The sequence below is a fragment of the Catharus ustulatus genome, chromosome 3 (assembly GCF_009819885.2).
Source record: "Catharus ustulatus isolate bCatUst1 chromosome 3, bCatUst1.pri.v2, whole genome shotgun sequence".
In the NCBI taxonomy this organism is placed as follows: domain Eukaryota; kingdom Metazoa; phylum Chordata; class Aves; order Passeriformes; family Turdidae; genus Catharus; species Catharus ustulatus.
In genome coordinates this window covers 83,105,146-83,118,706 of record NC_046223.1, presented here as the reverse complement: position 1 = coordinate 83,118,706, position 13,561 = coordinate 83,105,146, and positions in this window count along the sequence as shown.

Here is a 13,561-nt window from a genome sequence, read left to right as displayed (position 1 = left end):
CATCTGTGTCACCAAAAGTTTTGCTTGTTAATACTCAGCTAATTTTATATTTTCATATTGCCAAAATATTAAGCAAAAGATAAGTCAGATAATCTGTACCACTGCCTTAAAATTTATGCAGTTTCTTAATGAAAACCTAAGGTGCTTTAAGAAGGTAAGACATTAGTACTCTTTAAATTGAGAGTGAAGGGATGTGATCTACTGAAGCTGTATCGCTTTTGGATTTAAAACCAACCACCACTCCCCCAGAAATAACCCAACCCCAGAAAACAGGAGTTCATGTTTGTAATGAAAGAAACTCAGGACGTAGGAATCATCTTGAATAAGGATACATCACAGGACTAAACGGATGGAGAGCTGGGGATTGCCATTTCACAGGGTAGTTTTAGATGAAGTCCCCGGAAGTGGCATGGTATGCTGGCTCTGTGAAACCCAGGTTCACAGCTTGGCTGGTGGAAGTCTAGATGAGGGCCATATAAGTTGCTGGAAAGGGTTCTTGATGTTAAAAATAACACGGAATCAGTGATGTCTTTCTTCAGTCTTTGTAACTATGCTTTCAACTTAGTAATGAAAGCCTTAAAGAAGATATATTAATGACAAACTGAATTGCCATTTTGAGGCACAAAGATAATTTGAAGTGAGAAAAACAGAGTTGGTCTGTGTTAATCTCAATTCAAGCACACTTGGAGGGAAAGAGGCATGTCTAAGGGCTGATTCATCACAGCTCTCACCTGAATTCTGTCCCAGAGATGCCCATGTCTAGGGTGATGTAAAACATGTAGACTCTATTTTCGTGCACTTAGGTGCATTAAAAATTTGGGGTTTCGTACCATAATTCTGCTTTTTTCCATTTGTTTCCCAGTTTCTCCTGTCACGTCTTCCAGTTCTTCAACCAGCTTCGATGCCCTTTCCTCCTACCTTCACAGGCCAGGCAGAGATTTAGAGCCCACCCCGTCTGTGTCTGGGTCTGCATCAGGCCCAGTGCTGTTGTTCTGCTTCTCCCTCTTACTCCTAGGGCCAGTGGTACAAACAGAGCTCCTGGAGAGGCTGGCTGTAACCATAGTGATAGCAGCAGTCCTGAACAGATCTGTCTAGCTTTGGGGAGGGGGAAAAACAGACTTTTCAAAGGAGAAGCATCCTCCTGACTTTATATCAGGTGGATGGAGCCAGATAGTTTGCATTATGCTTTCTGTACAGCACATGCAACAGAAGTTGCAAAACAACAGTAGATACTCAAATCATGCAACACTCAGGAGTTTCTGTGCTTCTGCTTTTAAATATAACCTCATTGCTTGGTCTTGTGTGGGTTCTGTCCACAGATATTTGTTCAGCCTCTGTACTCATTCTCCTTGGTGGCCTTTGTTTCAGTAGTTCCTTTGGTTGCTTTGATATAAAGCAGCAACGTGAAATTAAAGCAGTTTGTCAATTTTTCAGTCAGAATGACGGTCTGAGAAGAATGTAGCCTGAATATGTTTGTACATCCCAGGCAGAAGATTCATTACATTTTGGAGAAGTACTGGAGCTACTGAATCTAAGAGAACAACCGTACACAGGGGTAAGGGTAAAGGCTTGGTGGCGTGAGTGTATACTCTACATCCCAAAGGAAAGGCCTTTTTTGTGCCTTTAAAGAACTTTGAAATTAAAAAGTTAATTTAGATAAGAGAGAGAATTAATAGAAAAGTTACACGAATAGCTAATGAGCTCTTTTACTGCTCGTTAAGCCATGTCAGAGTGAGGTCAAGTTCTGCAGAATATGGAGTGACTGCATATTACAGAGTTGATGGTTACAGAAAGGTGGTAACTGGTGTATTGTGTACAAAGGAAAAATGCTGGTTCCCACAAGGACAACCTTAAACTGTGTAGTATCTTAGAGACCTCTGTTGACTGATGCTTTAATGCACCCCATCGTCCACATCACAAGGACAGCTTTTGCTGCTGGAGTAGTTTTTGGCTTATGTCTGGCAATAACATTGAGGTTAATAGACCAGAAAGGGGACAGACGGACATATGTATCAGAAATGGAGTCAAAGTCCTGCAATTGTCAAAGTCATTATCTGTGAAATTCCTCACTATTTAGTATTCATTTTGGTCATTAATTTTGTAATGCTGATAGACCTTCCCATGCGAAAGTCTGGAGGTATGAAGTGTATTGCACTTCCACACAACATATTTAGACTAGGCTTAAATTTCTCTTTTTTTCTTTGTTTTTTTCTTTTTTAACCTTTCCTTTTACACAGAGGACTAATCTTTTGCAGATTTATTTTAACAAGTCTGTGTACCAAAAGCAACCTAACTTACTGTTTCTATAGGTAATCTGTATTCTAATACAGTCAATGTGGAAATAGCAGCTTTCTATTGATATTAGTCAGAGGGGAGAATTAATTTAAGAAAGTTGCAAGTCAGCTTCAATACAAATGTTTTGCAATCCATTGAAGCTGTTGATACTGGAAAGGGGAACATTAATTAAAAAATTTAGGTGAGGTCATACTGTGCTTCACAGATCTCATAAAACAGATTTGCAGGATTATACAGACAATTGAGTACTAATTGATGTTTAAAATTTGTTACTTCTTGACTAATTGACAGTCCTGTCCTTGATTACAAAATAACTCTGAAGGCATTCACCCTAAGTGCGTAATTTCCTCAACGAGGGCAAGATGCTGCCTGAAATAAAATCCAAATTTCATGTACCCTAGAAATTTTGATCCATGGAAAGACAATAAGCTTTTAAGCTACCTTGGCTTTGTGGACATTCAATTTTCCTTTTCAAGCAAAGCCAAATTTTTTGGTAAAGATGAATTATTTTGGTATTCATATTTTGGTATTCATTCATAGCAGCATTTTGCTGTAAATGTTGAATTGTTGTATTAATAATAGTAATAACTGTACAGCTGTAATAATTGTGTTTTATTACAATAGTGGCTGTATCCTGGCTGTGACCATCATGTATAGAACCAGGAATGCTTCACTGAATTCTGTCTGCTCTGCCTGTGGAAGCATTAAATGCTGTATCTTACATTGAGCACAACCGGTACAAGCTGGACCTGAGAAGCAGATAGCAATAATTTACAAGGGAGAAGGCCTCTCCATATTCTTCCAAAGAGAAAAGGTTTTCAAGAGAAGGAAACTCCATTTCTTTGCTCTTCTGAATCAGTCAAGGCTGCCCTCCTGAAGTTGAAGCCTGGTCTCTCACCTGCTTCTCTGGCTCTTGGCAAATTCCCCACTTCTGCAAAAGCAGGACTGCTTTTAGCAGTAACTGTTAACATGCTGAATACTCTTTGCAAATGATGTGCATTTACAGCATTTTTCAGTTTTACATGTTGTCCAGTATCTGCAGGAGCTGCTGGACAAAGAGAGTTAGGCAAAAGCTATTAAGACAGTGGGCCTTCAGCCAGGTCCAGGAAGGGTGACCCATCTTCTTTTTAAGAGCTCTGCCAGGTGATGTGAACTGTTTATTTGAGCTTTTTGATGTCCTAGAAGAAGGTTTTAAACACAGAAGAATTTGGTATGTCTTAGAATGAAACTACAAGAATGACCAACAAGAAGGGGGCTGTAGGGATGCAATAATAATTTTCCTCATGGTCCACTTCAGGACTGAGCTTTCAAGCATTTACTGCCTGCCCCGTCTGTTGCTGCTCTAGGCTCAGAAATCCTCAGCTGTATAGAAAAGTGACAGTCAAAATCTCCTAGGAAATTTCTGAAGTTATAATTTCCGTGACAGATTTGTTCAGCAGAAGTTCAATAGATGCCAGATGTATGTCAAATAAGAGTACAACTTTCAACCCAGAGGGTAAAATAAATTTTAAGCAAAGAAAGATAAAGATGTATTTAATAGGGAAGGGAGATTATGAATTGTGATACCTTATGACCATATATGACCTCTGCTCACTTGAAAAAACAGCTGATTTATGCAATTAGATATATTGACATATGCTAAAACTTATATATGCAAATATGTATATCATAGTAATGTTTTTAGCAGTAGTTAATTTCTAGTATTTTAATAGTTTTGTTATTTTCAGTACACATCATAATTTTGCTAAGGACTGTGAGCTTAAAACTCAGTCTGCTAATGTAAGATCAAATTCTTCAGCTATTATGCTTTTGAAGTGGTAGTGTGACTTAGTGACTTCGCTTAGTGAGTTCTCACTTCCTACTCTTCCAGGCTTGAAGTTGCTCTTTAACTGAGTCTGTACACCCACAGAAGGACATTTTTGATTGTACTGGCCTCCAGTGGCATCCTAAGAACAATTTTGGTTGTGAGATGTAGTCAATCAACTCCTTCACGCCTTCTTCTTGACTTTATGACTCTCACATTTAGTTGGTCTTGCTTGCACAATATTGACTGTGTCACAACTATGTAGAGGACTAAGCCCTTCTGATTTTGGATTACTTGATAAACTAGGATCATAAACTACACTTTAATGCAGTCAAGTGCAGATATCTAGAAGCAAATCCTATAAGATTACTTGCTGGAAAGCTTTTACTCTGAAAAAGGATTAGGGGTCATTGCAGGCAAACAACATATTTGAACTTTCAATGTGATGTTGTGTGGAAAGACCTTGTCAGGCTTAAGACTTTGTAATCAGATACCCCCAACAGGACTGGGATGTCATTTCTGTTTCTATATATGACTGGAATGACACTGGAACTACAAGACTGCTTAAATTCCTATTTTCATGTCCTCTTTATGGAATTTTGAGAAAATGCATTAGAGTTTTAGAAGGTTCTTTCTGGTCTCCATATAGAGAGGTCCATGCATACCCTCATGATAGATGTATATCATGGTTGTAGGCTGCTTTCCCTAAAGGGGAAGAACTCTTCTACTCCTCTAAATTGGCTGAATTATTTGATAAAAGTGGAAGCAGAAGAGGACAAATAATCTTTGTCAGGAGCACCTGTAGGAGGTGCTTTATTTTTCACTTTTTCTTTTTTCTACCCAGATGTAGACGCTGCTATTAGCCCTGTGGAGAGAGAGATTTATCCTTTTGCTCAGAGTGGTTGGTCAAATTACACCCAAGCCAAAAGATTTTCCACTGGCTCTCACAGCGTCAGGACTGAACTCCGGCTTTTTTGCAGCATCCAAACACAGACAACTGTAATGAACTTACATGTTAAGTTCCCCTGCCCATTCTTTAGCTCACTGTGCAGTCTGATAATGACCACCTAATGGGAAAAAACATTCCAGCACAGAAAGAAAATCGGCCGCTTCTATGTCCACACACACCTCATGCAAATAAGTATTTGGCATAGGCTATACCAGTACAACCCTGATGCTCATAGCTGCCCTTCCTTCAGCACTTCAATCTAGATCACACCCTGAGACCCTTCTTTCTTGCCCATGGTGTATTCCTCATTTCTTTCCAAGCATCTTCCAGTTGTGTGATGATTTTCTAGGTTCATCAAAACTGCTTACACTTGAAGAGAAATCCAGAAAAGCCATCCTCAACTTCTTGAAAATTTGGACTATAAAAAAACCAGTGTCATAGATGAGGAGATGAGCTCATTTTATTCTTAAAACCGTGGTAAGAATGTTTCCTCACACACTACACAGTAAGGTTATCACAAGAAAGCATAATTTCTACAGGAGGTACAACAGCTGACCTTAGTGAACTAAATTACTACTTAAAGAATATTCATCAAAGTTAATTTCTTCTTGAGTTTAGTGCAATTGGGTAAGCATATTGTGGAAAAATACTAATTATCATAAGAAGTGCTTAAGCATCATCCTTAACAATGCCAAACTGCTTTATCCTGCTGCTGTGGAATACTCAGTGTAGGAGGAAAACAAATTACCTATTAATTACTTTGAGTAAAGAAAAAGGGACAAATATTTCCTGATGACACGTTGAGTTAATCCTGTGTGAAGAATAAGCACAACATTATTTATATTTTTCAATCTTTATTTAGTTATCTGATGAGACAGTTTTCTAGAAGCACTGAGCGCCAGCACTCTCCCTGAAAGTGATGGTACTTACGAGTATCTTGCAGGTTTAGAAAGTGTTTTTTTAAGATCCAAAGATTGACAGGAGCAAGTTATTGACCCTAGCTCAGATTAGAAATTACATGTGTGAGAGCTAATACTGTGCTAAATTTGGGGTGACTTAGAGAATTCAGTGCTATTACTAGAGAAATGCAACGTTCTTTTAGCATGAACACTTTCTATGTAGCCTGCATGGTCTGATCAAGAAATGCTTCCACTGGGCAGAATAGTGAAAATTATTGCCAGGAACTGTGATAAAGGAAGTGATAATCCAGTACTCCCAGAGCAGAGCAACATAAAAGGAAGAATAGCAGAGCTTGCAAGAGCAGGATGTTAGATAACCACAAATTTTTATGCTTGAAAGAGAGGAGCAGCCTCTAGAAGTAAACATGGATTGAGATCAATATGTAGACAGACTTTGCCTAACAGATCATGTTTACTGGGCTACTTATTTATATCCCTGTGTGTACAATCAAGTGCCTAGGTGGAAAAATTCAGTCTAAAGTAATAACTGATCCACATCTGGCAGGAGCCTCATTTCTACTTGTTGCTAATAGAAAAATTACAACCATTACCGAATAATGATTGTTGACATTTTTGCTTCACAATATAATTTGCTTTAGCCTTCATCTCTGTGGTGTCTTGAATTCAAGGAACTCCAAGTGCTTCACAAATGCTAATTTAACCTCCCAGCTTCTCTGTAAGGAATGTAAGTATTACCCCCAGGGACTGCCTTCTCTTTGTGTCAGAGAAGTGCTCACCACATTGCTGGTGTTGCTAGAGACCTTCCATAATAAGTTGTTTGCAGCACAGGAGACCTAAGGAGCAGAACTAATAAAAGACTATCTTTGTTCAACATGAAACAATTCTGATAATAAATCTCTAGGCACTAAGTCTAAAATTGGTCAGAAATATTCAGCAGAATGAAAAAAAAATTAAAAATATGCAGCAGGGGTGGTATATACAAAAAATGCATATTGTGTTATGCTCCATTTATATTTTGGTGTACAAACAACATTGATAAGCACATGGATGAACACCTGCATGTGGCTTTCAGGTGTAAATTACAGTCAGTGAGTCTTACTGCTGTACTTAGCAATTGAGAGTGTGGAAGTTCATCCTTTTATCCTTTTTTTTTTTTTCATTTACAGTGTCAGACTTGGCAGATCAGGGCAGAACACTCAGTATTTGTGGGTGTTTCATCTTGTGTGGGACTACTGTAGAGGGAGGCCAGCTCATTGCATAATGCTAACATATTTACATGTCTTTTCAAATAATTGATCACAGGTACAGTAATTTCACGATTATAAGCCGCACCATTTTGACTAAAATTTTGGTCCAAACCTTAAGTGTGGCTTATAATCAGGTGCGGCTTATATATGGACAAAGAACAAAAAGTTGCTGTTTAGTTTGGAGGACAGGTGTCTGCTGAGAAAGGCAGGAACTTCTCTTTGAAATGGAGAATGTAAACCCCCTCCCTCCACATTATTATAATTTTGAAATCAAGGGGCTTTCAGGCAAAGATATGGGAATTAGGAATAACAGTTCTGTACTAGGGAAATTAAAATAGAAATACAGTACTACAAAGAAACAAACTCCAAACCCTGACAAAGTCAGAGTACAACCTGATACCCCGTCAGGCAAGGTGTTGGTAGCAGTTCCATTAAATGGTGGCTGCATCCTCTTGCAGTGACAGATGTAATTCAGTTGAAGCAGTACTCCTGTAGAAGGTGCAGTTTCCCTCTGGAGGTCCAGTGGTGATGTGGAGAAATCCAGTTTTCCTCTGGAGTCCAGTGGAGAAAGGGGCTACCTTAGTGTGCCAAACCTAAGTTTGATAAGAAATGTTGGGCTCTTTCCCCTGGCTGGAGCAACTTCCAATGGGATGCAGTAATTTTATCAGTCACACAGTGGGACTCAATGGGCCATGAGCAGAAAATGACTCGCTGGAGGAAGGATGGGGTGTGAAAAGATAAAGAACAATGCCCTGCCTGGTTTCAATGGATGGCCCATTAGCAGAATATCTGCCATTGAGATAAGGATCACTGCCCCCACCCTCAACAGATGGTGATAGAATAGATTATCAGCTGTATTGTAACAGCTGATAATCAGGTGCGGCTTATAATCGTGAAATTACTGTAGTAAGTATTCATAGAATTAACAGATTTTTCTCTATAACATGGAGACATTGCTTTTTATTTACATGGATTTTCACCTAGATTATAAAACTATTTGATAACTACTTGTCAAGAGGCAGAATCTGCATACCTTTCATTTAGACCAGCAATGTGTAGTTTTAATGTACATTAACAGTAGAGTCATCATTAAATAAATTCATTTTTCAATAGGAGTGAACTAGTCTTTCTCTCTCAATACTGACATTGGAGAGTTCAGTAAATCCATTATGATGATTTAATATCCAGAATGCTTGATAGTCATTCTAATTACCTATATTGATTTTGAATAGATGTAGTGAAGTGGAATAACTCATTTACATTGAATCTTGTCAACATTATTATTAATTAAAACCATCCTTTTTTTTTAGATTAAAAGTAGCTTTTGAGGATCTGGATTGGCAAACAAATAACTGAGCAGAATAACTGAACTACCAATGCCCTTTCATGCCACTCCTGCCCCATAAATGATCTGGAAACCTACCAGGTTTACCCCACAAGTATTTTTAGTGGAACAAAACTAAGGTATGGATAGCATGCTGTCTCTTTCCAGCTCCTCAGCAGAAAAGATGTCTGATGTCAACTATGAATAACAGTAATGGGGATGCTACATCCCCTCATCATGGTTTTTCTAACGTGTATCAGCCAGAGAGAATCTTAGTGGTCACTGCAATGCATCAAGTAGATCCCAGCTCAGCTTTAACATTGAAATTAGTCCTAAATTATGTGGTAAGCCTTTATTTAAAATGCTAGAGTAGTTTGTAGAGTTAATTCAAACTTTAGAAATTATCTCTATGTTTAGACTGTTTGGATGATATGAGGCAGTGCAGGAATGTCCCTGTGTGCTCTGATTTTTAGTGTGTTGCTTCTTCGCTACACTCAGAAACCCTTGAAATGTTATTGAATTGCCTCAAAGAAAATCTGAAGGGAAAAAAAGAAAGTTTCTTCTGTATATCACTGCTCACAAACTGGGAAAAACAAAATCAGAACTCTTTAAACTTTCTTTTCCATAGTGCAGTGGCAGAAAAAGATAACGAGGTAACACCTTTTTGCCTGAATAAATCAGATACAGGCAGCCTTGCCCATGCATCCCTCACACACTTACATCCTCTGCACTACCTATCTTGGAGGGTTAATGTGTAATTGCATTGTTTTACAATTTATTTATGTAGAAAGTTTTCATATAGATGCTTTAGGAGAGCATAGAATATAGGAGTATGTAAAAGTAAATATAAATTATTAACTTTTAACAGCTTTTCCTTTTATCTGTTTGATGCAGATGTAAAAGAAGAACCTGGGTCTTACAGATTTCATTACAGTAAGACCTTGCACAAAGGCTCTGTAAGAATAACAAAATTCTCCTGAGACAGAGTAGGGTTAAGAAAGGCAGAAATCTCCAGAATAATCAAGCATAAGTGCAGGATCCAAATAAACCAGATAGAGTAATGTTGGGAGGGGGAGGATTATTACTGTTTTGTCATTTGCATTTCTAAGGATTTTATGGAAATTTTCAGAAATGTCTCTATTCACAGGTCTGGAAGTCAGATTTGATTATTACCTTTGCTATCAATCCTGACACACAAACCCGTAAATAAATCAGAATTCCCTCTGAAAGTCACCAGCCATCTTGAAGTTTGCACTGGATTTGCAGATTTTAAATAGATGGATGAGTAGATTCTTCATGATCTCTCAGCACTGTGAGTCTGTAAAGTTGCTTCTGGCTCATGTCCAATTCAAGGCAACAATAATTTTTTTTAGTCTTTTACAGGAAAATTATATAGCCAAGATATCTGTTCAAGTGCATATGCATCTTCAGATTGTGCTTTGTTTGGGTTTTTAAGCATGGATAATTAAACTTTCTTTCTCCATGTAACATACAGAGCAAATAAAGAATCACATAATATTTTTGAGTGTATGTACATATATTTCAGCTTGGGTCATTATATTTCTGTTTTCCCAAAAGAACAAGACTAAACAACATAAGGTTCATAGCAAAGAAAATAAAATAGGATTTTCTTAAAACAACAACAAAAACTGCAGTCAACCTGCTTCAAGCACCCACTTAAAACAATAATGAAAACTGCAGCAAATCTGCTTTAAGCACCCACTCAAGGAGCAAGTGAAAAACCAGTCACTTAACATTTGATGATCTAAAAATGATGTGTTGAAATATATTCAGCTTGAAATCAGGCGAAGATGCTTTGGGGATAGTATGTTAAGAGGAGATTTCCTAAATAGATAATGCCATGATGTTTTTCCCTAGAAAAATAATCACTGGGGGGAAAAAAAAGGTAAAAATTTGTCCCACTGCAACTGGTGAAACACGAGATTATTACAGAAGCATTGCTCTCCAGTTCTTACTCAGAAGGGTGCAGTCCTTGTCTTTGGCTTTATTTCCTGTATTCTATAATCTTCAAAGCCACATGTGGTTTCAGCTCTCATTTTCACACTGGTCACTTGTATGACAGAGTACATTGTGCTAGCAATGCCAAAAGTGTGAAGAGATGGAGATTTACCTCTAGGAATGTGATTAATTTGTTGAAATTTGGACACTGAGCTAAGCTATATATCTATTTTCCAGCCAAGAAGACACAATTCTGACCTACACTCCATTTACCATAAAATAGATGTCTTCATAAAGATCAGACAAATCCTGCAGGTATTTCTCCCTTGACAATAAAGGAAAAACAGATAATGAGTTCACACACAAATATCCTTGGTGTAGGCACCTAAAATGACCTAGGATGAATGTTAGTCCTAACCTCACAAACACAATTTCAATTCTGTGATCTTTACTTCTCCATTAATACTGTTGTTTTTCCTGAATGAATCCTGCCAAGCAGAAACAATGGAATGGGACACTTGAAAAGTATTAGCTCTGCAAATATCTGTCCGATGTCTTTGTACAGTGTTTTTGTATCCATCTACCAGGGATTTCAAAAGTGTCAGTAATTCCTTGTAGCTGCTAGTTTCAAAGGCTTCTCAAGTGCAGGATGAACACCTGGTCCTCAGTAAAAAAAAAAGGCTCCAGGCTGTATCAAAGGTCAAAAGATCTGAGACCTGCTGAGCTGCTGAAAATACTTCAGAACATCCTCCTTTGCAGCCCTCTTTTATGAGGAAAGATTTTAGAGAGGGTGATTTAGAGCTCTCCACAAATTCTGAGTAAATAGGCTTTAATATTCTTCCTTGAAACTGAGTGGGAGAGGTGGGGAAAGACAAGGGAAAGGAAATTCCTTCTGTTTTTCAGATGCAGATGGAGGAGGAACAGGACATCTGCTCCTCCAGCAGGCTGCAGCAGTAGCAGCTTCCATGGAAGAGACGGTCAGGAGGGTTTCTGACCTATTTGTGCCAAGCGCTTTTATCTGCTGTTACTTACATGACCCAGTAATGCTAGAACAGAGAAAGTTATGATGTATTGTCTGCATACCTATTTCAGGGACTTCCCACTCGCACAGCTCCATGTCACACAGGTAAGTACAACTCCGTAGGATGGGTAAAAGAGTTTTACCTTAATATCACAATCCCATTCCCTCAGCAACTTCCCTTTAACATGGAAGCTTTTGCTAGAAATACATCTCTAAGGTCTTCATCCAATGTGAATTGGGGTTGTTCTACCTCAGGAGAAACTGCCCGCAAAATTTCGAGAAGACGCTCTGTGCTGTTGTACCCAGTTTGGTGACACTGGGACCCGGTGGCAGCTCTGTCCCTCTCAGCTGGTAAGGCTGGGAGAAGAGACACGGTGAGAGAATGTGTGTGTGCATGTGCATCAACGTACAGACAAGCACATGTAACGTGGTGGAAATTTGAGTGGTCACGATTGCACAAACTGGGAAGGCACCACAAAACCTGGGAAGTATGTCAAGATGTAGCCCTCAGTGCTCTTTCTTAGCTTAGATGAATGGGAAAAAAAATCTTCCCTTGATGTAAAATAGAATTAAGTTTCTTATATGTAGGCACTGGGGAAGCAACTGGTAGGAAAGATGCAGGTCATTGCTTGTATCTGTTGACAAGTCCCTCCTTGTGGAACATGAGCACTGACTGTAGAGCTGAAAAGGTAATAAACTATTCCTTGATGTGAATAAAAGTTTTAGAATTTGAATCTAAGAGAGAATCCTGATATGTTTAGATTTCCTGGCCCCAGTTCTTGAACTTGTCTAGAAGCACCAGAAATAAATCATTACAACAGAGATTGCTCCATCACCTTTGCAATCAAGAGCCAGTACAAAATCTTTCAGAACTGAAAATAATTGCTGTTTTATTTAATGTTTCTCTCTATGTTTCAGTACTGTCTGTGGCTTCAAGATACATTTGATTGGTGGAAAATAGACATATTTCTTGCATTTAGTTCTTTAATTTAAGAAAACATGATGTTTTCCCTCTCAGGGTATTCTACCTTCTGAAAAAATTATTATTTTTTTTTTAGTTCTAACCGCTGACTAATAAGGCACATATTTCACTCCATGTTTCTATAACAAAATTAACTGGTATTTGATCACCAGCTAGCCAACATTCCTGCCACAGATTTTGAAGCCACAACAAGATGTAATAACGAATCCCACCATCAAAATCAATGATGGAGCAATTCACCACTCTAAACCTTTAACTGAGCCGAATCTGTGCACAAATGGGAGAGGTTAATTTTTTTTTTTTAAATTTAAAAACCTGTAAGGCCAAGGAACACAATTAAATATGATATTGATTTTATAGTCTTGCTCTCTTGCTCACTTGGGATGGCAGTGCTCAGAGCATGCCAGGCAATACCTGTTTAACATGATTCACATGTTGCTATTTTTTTCTGTAAAATCCAACTCATTCTGTCATTGGTAGGACTAAATATCAAAAATATAAATCAGTGCAGTAGTTAAGGGTATAATATACTTAGAGAGTTTTAAAATAAGCTATAATTTAATTCAGCAAGCTAACAATCAGTAAAGGCTAAGTCTTATTTTCCTACTTATGTGAGTTACTACATTGCAATGAGATTAGTCACCTAACATAAGTAGGAGTTGGTTCTGTAATAAATCTGCAAACACACACAAAAAAAATTGAGTTAATCCTGAAATACCATTTTTAGCTTGCTCTCATTGTGTCTTTTTAATATTGTAGAGGTCTCCCAGTAGTGACAGTTTTAACCTTGGCTCTCCTGCTTTTTGAGAGATGAAGTCAGCCCTTCATCTGAGTGGTTTTTTCACAGTTTAATATCCTCATCCGTTTTACTTGAAAGCTAGGCTAAAAAATGAATAATAAATTTGATGAGAGCTGGTTAAAGAAAGCATTGCATTGAATCTGGATTGCTCCCAGCCATCTTAATTGAACAAAGGGAAATTTTCCAAATACACCTTCTATATTGGCATACTGCCTTAGAAGTTCTCTGAAGCTAGAATAAGAAGTCCTTCCTCTCCAAATT